The sequence below is a fragment of the Urtica dioica genome, chromosome 8, assembly GCF_054948205.1.
Source record: "Urtica dioica subsp. dioica isolate 48M chromosome 8, U.dioica_male_clone48M_v1_H2, whole genome shotgun sequence".
NCBI classification, from domain to species: Eukaryota; Viridiplantae; Streptophyta; class Magnoliopsida; order Rosales; family Urticaceae; genus Urtica; species Urtica dioica.
Genome location: NC_142763.1, coordinates 39,531,770 through 39,551,793, shown reverse-complemented (window position 1 = coordinate 39,551,793; position 20,024 = coordinate 39,531,770). Strand labels below are relative to the sequence as shown.

At 39.7% G+C, this 20,024-nt stretch overlaps 1 pseudogene; it reads right to left on the bottom strand.

Annotated features, from left to right (window-relative positions):
* Positions 1 to 4,033: 4,033 nt before the first annotated feature.
* Positions 4,034 to 8,104, bottom strand: LOC149389754 (subtilisin-like protease SBT3.2 pseudogene; annotated as a pseudogene).
* Positions 8,105 to 20,024: the final 11,920 nt, after the last annotated feature.

Genomic DNA, 20,024 nt, shown 5'->3' with positions numbered 1-20,024 from the left:
TGGAGTTCGCGATATTGAAGCGGAGCATAGAAAGGGATTCAAAGATTGGTTTGCAAATGTTGTTTTCATTTTATAGGATGTCGACCGCTTCAGGTTCTGGTGGAGATTCGCCACAGAGACCGGATTCTCAAGGTCCGCCACAGGAACCTGATTCCCAAGGTCCTAAGAAATCAAGGGGACCAACAACCGGCTCGACGTCGGCGCGAGCAACACAGGGTGTACCGGGCGCGAAGGTGGTCAAGTGGGATCCAATAAACCAAACATTCTATCAAGAGATAAGGAAAGAAAATAAAAAGGTTCGACTATTTAACAACCGCCTCGGTGCTTTGGTGAAAGCACATATCCCGCCTACGACTCGTGATTGGAGTGAAGTGACGCCCCAGATGTTGGCTACTATTTTGAGCGCACTTCATTCCGAGTTCAGATTTGTGTACACGGATCCTGACACCGGCGAAGATCTGCCTGCGGATTGCTATCAGAATACGATTGATCAGACTATCATTCGGAATGCCAAGATCTTCAGGTTGGAGTTTTGTGGGAGCACAGAAAACGCTAAGGCGGAAACACCACCGGGATATAAGAAAGAGGATTGGGAGGCGGTGGTAGACGAGTTCACAACTGACGATTGGAAGGTACGTAATGTATGATTGTAATAAATCACAATATCTTTAACAGATTGAATAATGACAAAATTAATTATTTGCAGAAAAAATCTAATCGCAACAAGGATAATTCGAAGAAGAAGAAGACGAGGTCGACTCAAGGATCTCTTTCTTTCTTGGCACATCGTCATTTGAACGTAAGTTATTCTAATTTTGAAATACTTAATTTGAAATAAATTCAGTACTTATATTTTCATAATAATTGCAGAGTAAGGATGATGGGACTTTGGGCTCCGCGTTAACGACGTGGGAGCAAAAACACCATAATAGAAAAGGTGAATGGACGACAGATTGGGCGAGACGAGCACATGTAAGTCATATGTGATAATTAAGTGTATGTTACTTACATAATAATTAATTTTTAATAATATTTTTATGTGTAAAGGCGCGGATAGTTACTCTACTGGCGGATTTTCAGCGACAAGCAGAAGAGCAAGGCGTAGTCTTTAACCAGGACGCCGCAGAGGAGCACGCGATGCTAGAAATTCTCGGGAACCGTCAAGATTGGTACGTTGGAATAGGTTCAACGGTCCCGAGAACATCTTGGGCTATTGCTCAGGCTCAGGACGAAAGCTCGTCGTCAGGCTCAGGCTCGTCGCGGCGCCGCGTTCCAGATCCAGTGGTTGGCGAGCTCCAAGCTCAGGTGGCGGCACAACAACTCGCTATGGATGAGATGAGGCGAGCCAACCAACAATGGATGGAGGAGGTGCAGCGACAACTGTTCGCGTTCAGGCAACAGTTTTCGCCCTTGCCTCGGATGTCGCCCGGCACGATGCCACAGATGCCTCAGATGTCGCCCGGCATGATGCCACAGATGCCTCAGACGACGCCGTCGCCTCAGATGTACCCTATGCATCAGACAACGCCGCCATCAGTTTCAATGGCAGATGCTCAGACGACGCCGCCAGCTTCAGCAGATTACCAGCGAGAGCGTACGAGCGGCAGTGGACGAGGACGTAGCAGCAGTTCTGGAGGAAGATTTGGCGGAAGAGGGAGTAAAATGTTCAAGGATTGGTTTACAAACCGAGGAAAAGGAAAGGGAAAAGAATGAACATTTATTTTAATTATTTGTCGTACATTATAATAATTATTGTAATCGAACAACAAATGGTTAGTTTTTATTATTATTATAAATATTAATTAATGAATTTTCTAATTAATAAACTATTTAGTTATTTGATTACAATTATAGAATTCATATGAATAAAAAATAAAAATAAAAATCTTAAAAAAACCATCGGGTGCGACTAGTCGCACCCATAAATTTGGCGCGAAGGCCATTGGGTGCGACTAGTCGCACCCAAAAACTTGGCGCGAAGGCCATTGGGTGCGACTAGTCGCACCCAATGACTTGGCGCGAAGGCCATTGGGTGCGACCGGTCGCACCCAAAGACTTGGCGCGAAGGCCATTGGGTGCGACTAGTCGCACCTAATGGCCTTCCCGCGGACTTTTTCCCACATCTTTTCTGACTTATGGGTGCGAATATAGGTGCGAAAATCCGCGCCTAAAAGTCGCACCTAAAAGTCATGACCATCGGGTGCGACTAGTCGCACCCATGACCTTTAGGTGCGAACTTTCGGGTGCGACTTTGTCGCACCTAAAGTCGCACCTAAAGGTATCAATGGGTGCGACTTTCGACCTTTAGGTGCGAAAAAAGTCGCACCCAATGCTGTTTTTTGTACTAGTGTCTCTCTCTCGGCCGCTCAGCCTCTTCTTCTTCTTTTCTTTTCTCTTCTTCTCTTTCCTTTTTCTTCTTCTTCTAATGAGATAGAATTTGGCAGAGTAAGTAAAAACAGGGAACGAAATTTTAGAAGTGAAATAAGAGGGAACAAAATCCCGCTAAATTTTCCAATTGTTTTTGACTTTTGGGTGCGACTTTGTCGCACCCAAAGGTATGATAAGCTTTTGGGTGCGACTTTTTGCACCCAAATTTAAAAAAAATCAGTGAAATTTGTTGGTTACTTAAGTGACATTTGGGTGCGAAAAGCCGCACCCGAAAGTAATTTTTGGTGCAACTTTCATGTACGAAAAGTCGCACCCAAAAGTCATCCGTACCGAAAAACTGTATTTGTAGTAGTGATTACTGTCTTTTTTTTACGAGATTAGTTTGTAAATTGGGAAAATCTTGCCTAAACAATTGGAATCTTCGAGACTGCGTTCTCGGTACCTAGTGAGATATTGTTGTACTAATTTTTCAGGTTAATAAAGTAAAATATTATATTATTATTGTTGTACTAATTTTTCAGGTTAATAATGTAAAATATTATATTATTTTATAGACGTAGTTATTAAAAAATATCTTATCTGATGGTGTATTTGTTCTAATATAAGTCCGTGAGCATATAACAATATATTTTAAAAAGAGCTAAAAACAAATTTTGATGTCCTATTAATATGAACGTTGGACTGCAGGATATTCTGTTTGTAAGGTGCATCGTGCAATTTGCCGTTAACATTAATTAAATATAAAAATAGCAAATAAAAATAAAACATGTGTACAACTAATTACACGTAGATTAAAAACGGAACAAAGCTGAAAACCCAAAACCAAATGACTGTGAAGATTTTAAGCAAATAAAAACGACTGTGAGGAGCTAAATGACACTGCATATCAACGACTGAGTCTCAATATACGCCAAGGTTACTCGCATCATATGAACATTGTACAAGTATAAAGTTATATTTCCACAATATATATATATATACAGGGCCGGCCCAAACTCACCGTGGGCCCTAGGCGATTCAATATTTTGGGGCCCTAAAATACTAATAAAAATTTAAATTTTCAGGGTAAAAAATGTAAATTTTTTAAAAAATTGACCAAAAGTATAAATTTTTAGGGTAAAAAATATAAATTTTTTTAAAAATAGGCAAAAAATATAAATATTTGGGGCCCATCCACATATGGGGCCCTAGGCCTGGGCCTAGCCCGCCTTAGCCCAGGGCCGGCTCTGTATATATATATATATATATATATATATATATATATATATATATATTCATGTAAATAAGGAGGCTGGTCACATTAGTTGAAATTAGCCTGGTGCCATGATCAGGAGTTAGATCATTGTTTTGTTGGGGAACTGAGGTTCATTGCTGATTATCTGAGAAATTTGAACGGCAAATCCACTGGTAATATGAATGCATTCCTCAACATTCAATATATGTTTTAAAAAAGATATGGTTACACAATTGATCGAAGAAAGCATTACAGAGAGACTTTTTAAAGCTACAATGTTGCTTTCACTGATTTACTAATTATAACAAATAAAAACACACACATACGAACAAAACACAAGTAATAAAACTAAAAACACTTCCAAACTTAGCCCAAATAGATTCTTGGAATGAGCTTGGAGATCTTATTAATTTAAGCATCTGAATAAGATTCAAGTGCGATAACCCGAGCAACAATCGGGCTACGAACGGAATGCTTTCCGTCTTCCGAAGTGATGCTACCAAATTTGTAATACCCATTTAGCTTCTCATCAGAGAAGAAGTTGAGTTTGTAAGACAAGCTCTTAATGCCAGCATTGAATCTCTGTTTTTGGCTCGACCGATACGTTTATTCCCGGAGGAGCCTCTATTATCGCCTTATACACCGAATCCATGTCTCCCACGTTTGTCACGGTCCTTGTCACACCAACTTTGATTCCACTCCTCAGATCCGGAACGGATATCGAAGGAAGGTTCAAGTCCAACGGAGCCTTGATTCGTCCCCCACAGCTTCTTTTCTTGTGGGTCAAGATAGCAAGAGATGAGTCGCCGAAACCCTCCGCGCAAAGATAGTCCACGTAGTCTTGTGTTGTGACATCGTAAATGAGGCCCGGATCCAATACTTTGTCCGGGTTGACCTGTCCGCCTCCGATGTCAAACGGGTCCGCCACTTTACGGTTCGGGCCTTCTGCGTAGATTTTTGAACCATCCGTTCCAACTTGATACGCTGCGATTCAAATTAAAAAAAATATTTCACCCATCCGAACATCTTTGCATTGTGAGGCAGAAAAATTAATGCTAATTAAGGAAATTAGGACTCGCCCGTTGTCACAAGAGCTGATCTTATGTACGAAGGTGTCCAATCTTTGTGAGCAGATTTTATGAGAGCAGCGATTCCTGAAACATGCAGACATGCCGTTGAAGTTCCCGATTCGAAGGCGTAATTACCATTCAACACCGTAGCTAATATATTAACTCCCGGGGCTGCTATATCGGGCTACACACAATCGTTGATTTTTTTTTTTTTTTTTTGGAAGAAGTCAATAATATTGAGAACACTAAACAAGAGAGCTAATTTATTTAGTTACGTTCTTTTTTAACACGCAAGCAACCTTTGAATTTTACGTATTATGGTAGATTGATCCATTTTTTTTTGCACAAAAAGTTCCTAAATTTTAAAAGATTTCCATTCATGTCCGGCGTACCTTTCAAACATCCAGCGTCAACATGCACGGCCTTCTCGATGAGAAAGTCGCAACTCGCAGGGACTGAACTTTTCCGATAGATGTACTTGGGTAGCTAAGTTTTTCGGCTGGAGAACTTGATAATATACTAAATATATAACATCTTTATTTCCTTATACTAATTGCTTTTTTTTACTTTTTATTTTATTTTTAGGGCGATGTAGCTAAATAGCCAATTTAAAATTAGTGGCTATTTAAAATTAGGAATTCGCAAAATAGCCAATTTAGAGCAGATACACATGTGTACGTATCTGCCAATGATATTCTTCTAGTAAGAGCAAATTGTCTAATTGTGTACCTAGCACACGTTCCTCTTGGCAAATGGAATGTGTGCATGTCCCCTATCTAACAGCTCCAATCTCTCCGTTTGAATCTGCTTGGAATTTGCCCCAAAAAGACCACGGCCCAACCGCTTAAGGCCTTACAACACCAATCAAGCTTGCTACACACCCTAATCCGGAAAAAGTCTCTAATGTCGATTTTTTGTTTTCATGTGCGATTGTTGATGAAAATGATAGGGTATAAGAAGAGAACCCAAAAATTATGTGAATGCTAAATGAGCATGCTAAGAAGAAAGATGTCTAGAAGAAATTTATGGTAGGAGAAACTATTGTGCATGGAGTTTGGATGAAGAGAATCGCTATTCAAAGAAGTGCCGATGGTAAGTTCTAGAGGTGTTTCTTCTATTGGTAGTTCCTCTTCGACTAGAAGAAAAATCTTCCGCTCTTTCCATCACTAACATCACCAAAAAAAACCCCATCGTCATATTCCTCCGAAGGAAAAAGTGATGTTCCTTTGACTACTCAAGATCCTCTTATGCCTCATTCTTAAGACCAAGGCCTCAATCTCTCCTACCGAAGGTCCGCATGTAATGAGTCAAGGAAACCGCGTGAGGTTACTAATTTTGATGTTGAGAATGTAAAGAACCTAGAGAATAAGCCTAATGTTGTTGGGGGACCAAAGATTCTGATCACCTAATCTCGTAGATTTTTTTTTTCAAAGTGTGATAATCCCCTTAACGAGAATATGATTGATGTCATTCTTAATTTGTTCACTCCTATTATTGATCTCTCAAAGGGAAATGCTAATTCTCCTAGTGATCTTGTTGTAAAAAAAAAGGATGCCTCAACTTCTTATTATGGAGTTTTTGATGTCCATGCTGAAGGATAGAAGACTATCATGCAAGAATTGAACATAAATGATCATGATGACTGACTAAGAAGGGTCTCCTTGTGACTATTGATTCGAGTATTACGAAAGTCATTGAGTAACATTGTTGTAACTAGCTATGAACCCTCTTCTCATGGTTCTAGCGTAACTTCATGTCTTACTTCTTTTCTCTATTAGGTTGGTACTTGTGCTATTTTTTTTTTATTGTGATGAGTATATCTTCTACCACGTCGTGAAACATGTCGAATCCTATGATGTTAAGTTTCCTATTGAGTCTCCTTATTCGATCTGGCTATCCTTCTCTATCAAATGAAGTAAAAGAATGTTGACGATGTTATTGCTGAGTTTTAGCTACGAGTTCTTTTAGGGAAAACATGCATTGAATTTTTTGGTATCGATGAACCGACGAGTGACTGAGGAATTCAAGGCGTGGATCAAAGGCTTTGAGATCCAAAGATCCCAAGAGAAAGGAATCGCTAAGGAATCCGGGAGCTTGAAGATCTGAAGATCAAATGAGCAAAGATCCGAGAGGAGTCCGGGATCCTGGAGATCTAAAGATCAAAGGAGCATGGAGCAGCCAAACCTGAAGATCCCTAGGGCCTTCACGCAAGAAGCAAGTAGATCCAAAAGCTAGGACCACGAAGGATCTATAGCTGAGCCGAAAGGTATGCAATCTAAAATCCTCTTATGGTATTGTGTTGATAATGTTTGCCCAATATTAGATCTGTTGTTGTTGAATGGTTTTGAGTAATCTGTTAATTATTGCTTTCGTTAAAGATTATTGATTGTTCGTGTATTCTTTTATTCTGCACTAGTATATGTATTGTAAGGGTTAAGAGATTGGTTACCCAATAAGAAGTATTGAAATGATTGTTCGTGTTCAATACATGAGATTTATAACTAACCCTATGGAAGTAAATCACTAGTACAAAAAAGACCTTTGGGTGCGACTTTTTTCGCACCCAAAAGTCAATTTCCGCACCCAAAGATACCTTTGGGTGCGACTTTGGGTGCGACTTCTCCGCACCTGAAAGTTCGCACCTAAAGGCCTTGGGTGCGAAAAGTCGCACCCAAAAGTCATGACTTTCTGGTGCGGCATTTAGGTGCGACTTTTCGCACCTAAAGTCGCACCTAAAATGTCATAAAAATCCATTGAAAAGGCGGGTAAAAGAGCATTGGGTGCGACTTTGTCGCACCCGATAGTCAAAAGTCGCACCCGATAGTCAGTTTTGGGGAAAAAAATAGTACTTTAGACGTCGCTCTATTATAAAGTGACTTTAAATCTTTGAAAAATGTAATTGTTAACTGTGATTTAGTTGTCACCTGATTTAAAAGTGACTTCGATTCTTAATTTATTTATAAAAATAAAAAGCTGCTGGTCCGAGCCTTGTTCAGCCCACCTAAAACCGAGCCTCACCTTCGACAACAACTCATAACAATGCAACGCTTAACGACCATATTAACGAGTCCGAACAAAGCTAAACCTATAATTTCAACATCACAACTCAAAACTAACAATTCTCAGATTATGGGTTTTATATTCACAGCCAAATCAAACTCAAAATGAATCACACAACTTCACCAAAGCCAAACAATTCACACGGCCAAGAATCACACGGACAAGCGCAATATTCAAAACCCAGATTCAATGAAAAGTAAACAACCTCGGCATGCTCGCGGCGGCGCTCACTCAACCTCGGCGTGCTCGCGGCGTCTTCTCCGGCCTTCTCTCCCTCGTTTCCCGGCGATCTCCTCTCAGAAAAGAGCTTGGATTTCAATAGGATAGCCGTATATGCCCTGAATGGAATCATTCCGGAAGAAACTTTGGTTAGTAAATCAATAAAATAAATTTATCAAAGGGCTAACTACTAGCGTGCCTAAACATTCTCCAGAACAAGTAGTTAAATCATCAACATGAAAATGACAACACATATACAAGTAATGATCCAACGATCCTTCAAGTTCAAAGCCAACTATCACTAGCATAAGAGTTTGTATTGAAAAAACATTCATCGGTACTGTACTTATCGAAGGAAATATAGAGAGGGAATCTAACCATACGCTGGTGGGTTAGCGATTATTGCATCTGCATTAAATCGAATATTTGTGTCCGGGTCATCTTTCGTGCATGCAGGGAGTAAAGAACCTATGATTTCCTTGATTTGGCTTCGCTGAATGGGTATTTCTGATGGTCCAGAAGGCAAAAACCCTTTGTTCTTCACCATATCTGCACGAAACAAGCTGTGAATTCAACATAAATACTAGTCCTCCACTGTCTCATACAAAGCACACATAAAGAAATCTCGTCGCTCATGAGACCGACTAGTCTCTTTACAGCCCACTTGAATATACAAGTTAACAGTTTAGATACTCATAAGAAGTAGAAACAATTGCGATTGAACCCTAAATGTCGATACTTGATAAAGAACTAGAGTTTCTAACAGTATTTCCTTTAACAATGTAATTGTCACAAAGAGGTTAATGTTTGTAGTCAAAACAAATCGAGATACCAAAAAGAAAGTTTTGGAATGCAATAAATTACTTACAGCCAGCAAGAACTTTAGGATCTCCACCCAAAGGGTAAAACTCCAGCCCAGCAGTCAGTACAAAATCCTTGAAGTTTGCATGTGTTGCCAACCTAACTCTATGGCCATCTTCCTGCAAATTTTTAGCTAAACAACTCACGAACACTTACTTTGACGTCACTCAAGTTCTTTCAACCAACATCTCAAGATAAAAAAAAAATTACTCTTCCAATGAAAAGCTACAAAGAAGATAACTAACCAGTCCAACGACCCATAAAGTCATCTTCCTTGAATGGGTCTATAATTCAAAACTAGATCATCAGATTTCTTCCATATGTAAGCTCGCACCGTGGCTAAGCTCATGTCCGGGCCCAAAACCTGATAAAAGAAAGACGAATAAATAATCGTAGATATGCAAAAGAGAGGCTCAACTTAACTATTCAACATCCAAGCAATTTAACAAGTTTCTGATGGAAAGCCATGAATAAGAATGCCTTCCAATCCAACAGCATATTTACGAAATTATAGAGTTTCAACCCAATTTAGTTAAGAGTCATTCAGATTTCAGAGAAATCTGCTCCAGTATTTTTATATAGAGAAATTTGCATACTCACATGCACTAACTAAAACCTATACTAGGCTATACACACTAAAAATATTTTCTCTTTTCTATGTGCGGTCAACTCTATGAATGGAAACTTACTTTATGAATTCTCAATATACGAGGTGCGCTCAACTTTCCTTGCGTTAGGATCTGAACTGTTGAACCTTCGAATGGCTGTAGATAAAAGCTGCATCTGTGCATATAAAATAAAATATAACAAAAAATCTATCAATATTTACACTGTAAGAAAATAATATCGACAAAAATTGGATAGTTTATAGACACGCAGGGTAAATTCCTAACTCACAATCAAAAGCCCCAATTCCAAAACGAAACCCTAACCTCCAGATTCAAAATTGGGGAAGAAACATCTCACCTTGTTTCTGGAGGAATTGAACCCTCCGGCGTCCTCTCTAGCTCGCGGCGGCTCAACCTTCACGGCGGTCGCGCGCGTAGCGAGGCTCGGTGGTCGGCTGGATGGCGCGCGCACGGAGCTGGGGTCTCGGGCTGGTGCTGGTGGTCGCGCGTCCTCTCCCTCGGTCGCTCTCCTTCTCAGTCTCGCTCTCTCGCTCTCCCTCAATCTCTCTTTCTCTCTCTCGGCCGCTCAGCCCCCTTCTTCTTCTTTTCTTTTCTCTTCTTATCTTTCCTTTCCCTTCTTCTTCTAATCGCATAGAATTTGGCAAAAGAGGCAACGAAATTTTAGAAGCGAAATAAGAGGGAACAAAATCCCGCTAAATTTTTAGACCAAATATTTTGGACTTTTGGGTGCGACTTTGTCGCACCCAAAGGTATGATGAGCTTTTGGGTGCGACTTTTCGCACCCAAATTTAAAAAAAATCAGCGAAATTTTTTGGTTTCTTCAGTGACATTTGGGTGCGAAAAATCGCACCCGAAAGTAATTTTTGGTGCGACTTTTAGGTGCGAAAAGTCGCACCCAAAAATCATCCGCACCGAAAAACTGTATTTGTAGTAGTGAATTACCCATCGAATTGGGTATCGGAGCAATCGTTCGTGTCTGATATCCACCACCTTTTTTCCAACCATTGGTGTCAAAGCGATTGTTTGTGTGTTGATACCAAATTAGACTTCAACAACAATTGGTATCATAGCAATTTTACGTGTTTGATACCAACTTGTAACTTCCCTACAGTGTGATCCTGAGAAACATAGAATACGTGAGCTATTGGGGCGCGGAGGCAGTGCCTCTAGCGCACTCTTCGACGCTCGACATTAGTGTGATTGCATTGGGTGCTTAAGAAACCTCAATAGTTGACTCAGTGAGAGATAATTTTAGCAGAACTTAGGGTGTGTATAAATTCATTTTCTCACCCCTCACAGAGATGGGTATTATTTTCGTTGGGGGAGTCAAAGAGACTCCTTGTTCTTGCCTTGGGCAGCAAGGACATGGCCTAGCCGGCCATATGTCAAAGGACCAGCCAGGGGAAGGCCACCCATACTTGGAGGGTAGCCAAGTAGAGGCTTGTCGGCCATGTAAGTAGGTTGGCCAGGTTGTGGTAGGCCAGTCTTGTCACATGCCGGGTTGGTAGCGTCTAAGAGATGGCCAGAGGGAGCTAAGGGGCCGGTCACTGGGTCAAAAGATCGACTAGCATGACCGAGACACCCTTGTGTCTGTGGACCAATCATCGGGTCAAGAGACTGATAGCCGTGTCCGGGTTGGAGGCATGGCCTAGCCAGGAAGCTTCCATCCAACTAGCGTCAAAGAAATCGGCGAGGCATGAAAAGAGGCCAGCCATGGCAGATTGGCTAGCCAAGGCAGGAGTACGGGGACATGGCGAGGCATGGCCAGCATGATAAGGGGCCGGCCATGGCAAGAGGGTCAGCCGAGCGAGGCATGGCCGGCGTGGCAAGCGGTCGATAAAGGCAAGAGGGTCGGCCTGGCGAGGCAAGGACGGCGTGGCAATGGGCTGGCCAAGGTAGGAGGACCGGGCGGACAACGCATGGCCAGGTAGAGTCACCTTGCTAGCATGGCGTGATGTTCAGTCTGGTGCATAGCCGGCGTGGCAAGGGGCAAACCGGGCGAGGCATGGCCAATGTGGTAAGGGGCTGATTAAGGCAAGAAGGCCAGCCGGGCAAGGTATGGCCGACCAAAGTGACTTGGCCAACATGGCGTGAGGATCGGCCGAGTGCATGGCGGGTGTAGCAAGTCCGGCCAGGTCAGGGGACATGCAAGGCTTATGTGCCGTTGTGCGCCTCGTCGTGTCTATTTCGCTCTGATTCATTCTTAAGATCTTGAGCTCCGTAAAGCTCCTCCAAGCTCTCTTGTCTTTTAGTTTCTCCAACATTGTGAATTTTTCAAGTCGCTTGTAGGACATATTTTAATAGAGCATTAATGGACAATGATTGTAACCATAGGTCGCTTGGCCTATATATACAAGCCTTAGCTTCCCATTTGAAACACACCGAAAGCAAGTCTTTTTGAGCGATCCCCTATGAAGTTGTTTATTTTCTTTTATAATCCGGTGATAGCATTATCGCATAGTTTTTTTGTTTCACCGGAGACGTTTGGAATAGTTCAATAACTGCTTTTTTTAAAGCTCGATAATGTTGTCAAATGCGATATGTCACATCCAATGGTCTGTTAGATTCAACTTTTTGAGGCGACGTGTCGCAAAATTACTATCCGATGCGACATATCGCACCTAAAAGTTTTCAATATTTTAAGCGGGCTTAAAATCCCTCCCTTATTTTCACTATCCTGAATTAATTTTTATTCTAGTATCCGGTGCGATATATCGTACCTAATGCTCATTTAGGTGCGACATGTCGCACTCAATACGAGCAACGGTGCGACATGTAACACTAGATACTAATCTAGAAAACCAAAGAATTCGATCATTTTAAGTGGTATCGCTGGTGCGACATGTCGCACCAAATACATGCAACATGTGCGACATGTTGCATCGTATAGTATTAGGTTAAGATTATAAAGACCTTCTTTCCTTCTTCTTCTTCTTCTTCTTCATGCTCGCCTCTCTCATTCGTCTCTCTGCCTGCCGCCCTTCCTCCATGCCAGAGCTCGCGTAGTCGCCCTCCTCTCCGATCTTCGCTCTCCAACCTCCGGCCTCCTCTCCGCCCTGCCATTCCCATCTACCGACCTCCGCACTCTCCACCCTCCGCCCTCATCTCCGCCCCGCCATTCCCATCTGCCGACCTCCGCCTTCTCCGCCCTCGCGCCCTCCGCCAGTGCCTCACCGTCATCTGTCGACCTCCGCCAGCGCCGACTCCGTTGGAAGATTGACAACTCCAACCTCCGCCAGTGCCTCGTTGTCAATCTCATCGACACCTCCGTCTCGGGCGACCACATCTACCTCGTCTACGACTTCTTTGCCGGAGCTCGCCCTCGCCCTCTCAGCACCCCGACGAGCTCATCCTTCGATGTAGTTCCATCCTTCGAAGTCGGAATGAGCACCTGCGAAGCCGCCTTCGAGAGAATCTTAAGAGGTACCCCTCGCTAGAGGTCGCCCTTGCTTGTCTCACCATCGCCGGCCTCAGCCCACGCCTCATCATAGCCGGTCTCAGCCCTCGTACCATCACAGTCGGAGCCCCGTCCTTCACGGTAAGCTTACTCTCTCTGTCTCTCTCTCTCTATCTCACTCTATTTTTCTCTCTGATCTGTCTATCTCATGCTATGTCTCAGCCCAAGCCCAACGCCCGTGCCCGACAGCCCGAGTCTACGAGTCTCGACGATCGATGAAACGCCACTGCCTCTCTCTTTCACTCTCGATGCCCTCTCAGCCTAGCCACCGAACCGAGCCGAGAACAACGTGAGGACACTCTCAGTTTCTCTCTCAATCTCTCTCAACAACTACATCTACTTGGTAACAATTTATTTACATTCAAATGTGTAATTTTTTTTCTATTTAAAAGTAAATCGATTATTTTTTGTTAACTTCATTTTTTTCGGGTTTAAATTAAAGAAAATCTAAACAGAGAATCAACTATAGCTTCATTAAACCTCAACAAATTAATAATAAGTAATTTTATGACAAGTTAAAATTATAAATTTCGTGACAAGTTTAAATTAGTGTATTGTAATTACTTAAAATGAAATTATAATTGAAATTTAAAAATGAATTTGCAATATTAAGTTAAAATGTTATTGCCTTAGAGTTTAGTTTATTAATATGATAGTTCTGGACGGTTTGTATATCTTTTTAAACGTGTTTGCAGTTTTTTGGTTAGTCAATATTATAGGGGAAATTATGCCGAAATTTCGGTAGAGTTTCGAATTAATTAGTTTCATAATTTCTCTGTCATTCTAAAAAATTCGTTCTTTGTCCCTTAACAATAACCATCTTTGACCCTCTCGTTCAGTGGAATGTCAAATCCAAGTAGAGATTGGATATACCGAGAACAATCGATTGAGCTTGTAGTATAAAACAGGGGTTAACGAGTTTATCCGCCTCGCAAGCACACGACTGAACGAAAATGACCAATATCGTTTTCCTTGCAAGTCTTGCAACAACGTGAGATGGCACGACATCGGGGTTCTAAAGAATCACCTCCAGAACAAGGGGTTTACCCCAAGCTACACTGAATGGTATCATCACGTCAATCATCTCATTGTTACTCGTGATGAAGATGTAACTGATCAAATAGGAGTCGGATGATTGGATGATGCTTAGCATGATATCATGGATCACGAGGATTTCGACGACTATGCGGATCCAACCTCGAGCGAGGTGCGTACATAGGAGCAAGTGGAAGACCGATTCACTGAGTTGGAAGCAGAATTATACCCTGGATACAAAGAGTTTTTGTCTTTGTCGTTCTTGGTTTCGTTGATGAACATCAAAGTCACGAAGCATTGGAAAAACAAGTCATTCACAGAACTCTTGCAGCTCTTAAGGAAGTCTCATCCAATTGGTAATCAGATTCCGGAAAAGCACAACGAGGTAAAGGCAAAGCTGAAGCGTTTGGACATGGGGTACGAGATGATCGAAGCATGCACCAATGATTGTGTCCTATTTTGAAAAGATCTCGAGAAAGCTGAAGTGTGCCCAATTTGCAATGAGAGCACATGAAAGCCAAAAAGGAAGAAGATATCGCAAAAGATATTGCGATATTTTCCCCCTAAAAGATTGATTGAAGCGATTGTACGTTTCTCGACACACGTCACTTCAGATGTAGTGGCAGAAAGAGATCGCAACAAGGAAGAATGCGTTTTGTGACATCCTGCAGATGGTACGACGTGGAAGAATCTGGACAAGAGATACCCAGATTTTGCAGAAGAGCCTCGGAACGTACGGCTTGGACTAGCTTCCGATGGGTTCAACCTGTTTGGGGAAATTAGTCTAGCGTACAACATATGGCCCGTGGTACTAACTGCTTACAACTTTCCGCCTTAGTTGTGCGTGAAAAAAGAGTACCTGATGCTAACACTTCTGATACCCGGGCCGAGCTCACCTTGAAAAGACATGGATGTGTTCTTGCAGCCGGTTGTTGAAGAGCTGAAAGAATTGTGGAATATTGGGTTCCAAGTTCGAGATGAGGCCAACGATGAAGTGTTTCTTGTTACGTGCCGCGCTTCTATGGACGATAAATCACTTTTTGGCTCGATCGTATTTATCTAGATGGAGTGGCCAATGGTATCTTGCGTGTCCCACGTGCAACCTCGAGACGCCATCTGTGAAAGTCGGAAACATGATCATCTACTACGATCATCATCAATTTTTGCCTACGCCTCACGAGGAAAAGCTCTGATCACTACACAAATCGCCCATGAGAAATGTCGTAAATCTGTCAAGTTGACTCTGCAAGACATACTCGATTAGTTGACTAGTGTTTCTAACACGATTCCTTGCAAATCGCTAATTAGTATCCGAGCTGCTTTGTTAATGGCATGAATTTCATCAATCCTCGTTTTGATAATCATCGAATCACTCAAAACAGCGGTGTTTATGTGCCCGTGAATGAGTATAATTTCACCGTCAAATGGAAGACGTCATCGTGCGGAACTATAGACATAACTGTCGTGTCGTACTATTCAAATGCAAATGGTATGGTGATAAGTATAATACAAGACGCATAGTGCACGTTGATAAGACCACCAAAGCGACGAGTTCTTATACTGCTAAAGAGTGTTTAAAAAGATGAGTCGTACATACTCGCGACTCAAGCGAAGCAATTCTTTTACATCCAAGATCTCGTTAATGGTGGCGATTGAGAAATCTTTCAGGAATGCAATCATCGAGTGATATGGGACATTCCCGAAGTTGACCGACCACATCACCCTTAGTCCCATTGACAATAGAATTTTCAAACATCGAGCGTCTTAATCATCGACACGAAACTGATGCGGCCGAGCTAGTTACTATGGTTGAGGATGATGAAGAAGTCGATGAAGAAAATGAGGCATGCGTTGTTTTTTAGGGAGAAGATGTTGATGTTGATATAGAAGGGGGTACTAACATTATATCGAGCAATGACGAGGAATGAGTAATACCATGTTACCAAGGTTGAATACTGATATCATAATTGATGACGATGAATGAGTAATATTGACATTCAATGAGTAATACTAATATTTTACATTTTGTAGGATGACGACTACTTGAGGAGCGGGTGGACGCTAGGATCTTTCAGGAGGATACCAAGATCCTTCAGGAGGACTGGATTCTGGGGAACCTAAGAAGAAGCAGGGATTCAACGGAAATAAGGTCATAAAAATTCAACTTCAGTTTTACAAAACTAATTACACTTGGAAAATATCTTCAACATAAAAATCTCAAACCGAGTGTTAAAAATTGCATATGGAAGTCTTTTAAATAAACGAGCGAAACCACTACCCAACCCCTTAGCCATCGAACGTCGCTGATCCACCCTCCTCACTTGTTCATTTATTGCTTACCTACAACACAGACAAAAACACATCATATGAGCTAACGCTCAGCGAGAATAACTATGACTCACAAAAAGATGAGTAATGCAATTGCATGACCGATTAATTATTGTTTTAGTTCTAACGGTGTCAAGGTCTTTCATATCATAAATCTTATCATATTTTATTCGGGATGCCCCTAGAGAATCGTACCAATTTCAGTGTACACTTTGAAAACAAACTACGTGGCTGCGACCTCCCATAGTTCGCATCATGTAATAAACATATCGTATGAGAAAACTCTCTTTATGAGCCCGTACGTCGGCTCGAGAAAATTCTCTTAATACCTCCGTAGCTCGAGACGGTACGACTCTCTTACTTATCTTATCATTTGATTATTTGCGTCACATATAAAGATGACATATGACCTAAACATAAATAAAACATGCTAATAATTAGAACATGTCATGCCAAAGTTGTATAAACTCATACATAAGCTCATCATAACAAGACATAACATAATAATCACAATTCACCTAATAAAACATATTCGCATATAAGAAATATCACATAATCAACCATATAACACATATTAACCAATTCAGAATACACACTCATCGTAATTAATTTTAAACTAGTTCGTGTTGCAGTGAGATTATTCTCATCTTGTTTCGGCCAACTTTAAACTATCGAACGTTCGAAAAAATTATTTGGCTCGAGACCTAAACGAAAGAATGAAAATCAAGTTCCAATAATCAATTCTGAACATAGCAAGGTTTCTGGAAAAACAAAAACAATACTCAATAATAAAAAGACAAAAAAACCCTTCACTCGAAGATTTCGGCAAGAAAAATAATTTCCGAGAAAAATTCTGTAAAAATTTCAGAGAATAAGGAAATAAAATTTTAAACATTTTCTTTTTCAATGGCAATGCCAAAATCAGATTCTAACATGAAGAAATATAATTTAAACGTATATTGTCTAAAAATTTAGTTTTAGAGAAAACGGTACAAATTTGCGCACTTGTTAAAATAAATACTAACAAAATACTTCCGATAACAGAAAACTCTTAATTGTTTTTAGATATAACAATAAAAAATATATGTGTGTCGTATAAAAATTTCATGCCAAAAAAATTTTTGCAAGTATTTTAAACAAATTACAAAACATGTTGTTTGAAACAGAAATAAAAAGTCTGCGTACTGATCATAATTGATTTTTAGGAAAAAAAAAAAGACAAAAGTCGTCCAAAACTTTTGAAATTTAAAATATGTTTAATAAACATCTTGAATATTTTAATATAAAAAATTCAAATGCAAATTCGTTTTGTAGCTTTTTTTATTAAAATCAAAACACGATGTTTTGATCATTAAAAAGAAAGTTCTAGTACCGACGGTAAAAGATTTTTAGAATAAAAATAGTTTATAAAAAAATGAAATTTAAAACACGTAGTAAGCACATCTTATATATTCTTTTTATGAAAATACCAGATTAAAAATATAATTGTAGCTATTTAAAAAAGATAAAAGTTTTACGTTACTTATCAAGAGCTGTCGCAAACAGAAAGTATTTTAACGATTATTGTTCATAAGAAAAACTTAACAATCAAGGTCATCATAATCTAATGAAAAAAAATATTAATTAGGAAAAATACCTCTGAAAGAGTAGGAAAGAAAAGCTCGTTAATTGATGCTTAAAAAGGATCCAACGTGTGACAGGAATAATTCTTAAGAGGTTGAGGTTTCTTTTGTTTTGTGAAAAGAAAAAGAACATGGAGATGTATATGGAATAAGGGGAGAGACGATCAGGAAAAGAAGAAGTTGAGAGAGGAATTATTTTGACTAGAAAGGCTAATATTGCTGAGCAAAAGGATGCTCTTTAATTTAATTAATTGTAAACAATAAAGTTTTACGATCTATTTTTTTCCTTGGTTAGAAAGAATAAGAGCGCGATTGAAAGTACGCTCAAAACGTACGACTCTACCAAAGATTTGTTATTAAATAAAAAAAAAAGTCAAAGTCAGTTATTGATACGTAAACGTATATCGATACACTTACCTAAAATATTTATATATATATATATATATATATTCATATATACAACACTTATTTCTTTCTTTTAGAACTTCCTGCATAATATATATATATATATATATATATATATATATATATATATATATATATATATATTCATGTATTTAATCACTTCTTACCAATTCTATTTATTCACTTCTTTATTCATACACATACAAAGATTTTCACATCAGCATACCCACAAGAATATAAGGCTATATATATTAGCCTTTTTTTTTTCTTTCTTAGCTATATATATGGCTTAAAAGCGTAACCTTCTCTTCTCTATACGTAGGCAGTTCTCTAATTACCAACCTTACTATATACAAAAAAAAAATCTATATAAGATTTTATTTTATAAACATATTTGCTAATAATTAATTTAGAAGAAAAAAAAATATCATGACCATCCTTATAATAAAAAGAACGAGCATGCACCAAATAATTAACAAACTAAGATCAAACGTCACAAATTTCTAACATATTTATTGTTAAGTTTCGGGGTTTCACAGTGACGACTTATTTGGAAGAGAAAACTCAACAATCGATAAGTTGTATAGGCAAAAAAAAAGGATTTGTACATTTATATATGTATTTATAATATTAAACTTGATTTTATATTTCTATTTATATAAGAATTCTAATATGAGAATCTTATTTCTAATTTATAATTTTGTATCTTAAATTTTCTTTTTTAATTAGTTATATAAGAATTCTAAGTATGATTTCTAATCTAGAAATTTGTAAATTTATTTATTTTAATTAAAATAAAGTATTAGGTGCGACATGTCACACCTAATAAGTTGGCGGGAAATTAAAATATCGGGAATTTGAATATTGAGTGTGACATGTCGCACCCAATACGTTGGCAGGAAGTGTATTAGGTGCGATATGCTCTAGCGGGAAGTGTATTAGGTACGACATGTCGAACCTAATACTTGTCTTCCCTCCATTTTTGAGATTTTCTATTAACAAATAGGTGCGACTTTAGGTACGACATGTCTCAACTTCGAGACGCCGGAATCGGCCAATAATGCCATCGCTCTCTTGAAGGCTTCTCAGATCAGTATATACATATCCTAATTAACTCACGAAACCCGTTCTTGAAACTGATTAATCTAACGAAGACTGAGATTCAGGCTCAAAGTCGTTGTTTATGGAGAGGGCTCGACAGAACCTCAAAAATTTCAAGACCACGAATCTGTATGTGAGGAACATCGACGCTTCCGTGAATCACAAGCGACTAAGCATCATTTCAAAGGCTATGGAGAGATCGTCTCTGTAAGATTCAACAGACGCAGAAACAGGGACAGTAAGGGATTCGGCTTTGTCTGTTTCTCTGCCCACGAAAAAGCAAATACGGCTCTCAAGACAATGATTGGTAAAATAACTAAAACCCGAGTCTCTTATTATTACTGTAACTCTTATTCTGGGCTCTACTTTCACTCAGGATCTGTCTTTGCTGGATGGTCTAACATCTTGGCCTTGGGCAGGAACGAGAATCATCACTTCTCGACTCGACAATGTCTTCTTCTTCTTATTCTTCTTTTTCTTCTTCTTCTTCTTCTTCTTCTTCTTCTTCTTCTTCTTCTTCTTCTTCTTATTCTTATTCTTCCTCCCTGTTTCCACTCCCGGTCTCGGTACCACAGGTGTATCACTATCGTTCACAAGCCACCCTTTCTTGAACCA